We start from the raw sequence: 654 nt of genomic DNA on the forward strand, positions 1-654 counted from the left end.
CCCCAGCTGCGACATGACCTGCAGCACCACAACACAAGTTCTCCTCTTACCCCCAGCCCCACTGTGCTTCCGAAAAACAGCGAGGGCGCTAACCCAGAAATACTGTCCCTTTCGGAGATCTCAAGTCACACTTTCTATTGGCTACGAATTCACTAGAAACTGTGAACTGTAAAGAAAATAGAGTAGGAAATAACAAAACTGCCTGCCAGTCGGCAGGCAACGGCCTTGCCGCAGTGAATACACCGGTTACCGTGAGATCACCGAAGTTAAGCGCTGTCGGGCGTGGTCGGCACTTGGATGGGTGACCATCCAGGCCGCCATGCGCTGTTGCCATTTTTCTGGATGCACTCAGCCTCGTGTAGTCAAACGGTGTGCTGACCCCACGCTCCTCCTATCCGCATCCTCCACTGAGGATGACACGGCAGTCGGATGGTCCCGGTAGGCCACTCATGGCCTGAAGACGGAGTGCCTGCCAGTCGGCAACGTAGATTATAAAAATACTTTTCTCCACAATAGTATGAAGTCACTGCATTTGAAGCGTATGTAGGAAGTTCAAAGTTCAGTAAAAACATACAATGATGTTTTCATATTTTAATACTGTCCTTCTTTTACCAAGTGACAGACTGGAAAACAATATAATGAAGCTATCGATGC

The 654-nt window shown here is 49.1% G+C and overlaps 1 pseudogene; it reads left to right on the forward strand.

Moving 5' to 3' along the window:
- Positions 1-215: 215 nt before the first annotated feature.
- LOC126196579 (5S ribosomal RNA) lies at positions 216-333 on the forward strand (annotated as a pseudogene).
- Positions 334-654: the final 321 nt, after the last annotated feature.

Source organism: Schistocerca nitens, chromosome 7, assembly GCF_023898315.1.
Source record: "Schistocerca nitens isolate TAMUIC-IGC-003100 chromosome 7, iqSchNite1.1, whole genome shotgun sequence".
NCBI lineage: Eukaryota > Metazoa > Arthropoda > Insecta > Orthoptera > Acrididae > Schistocerca > Schistocerca nitens.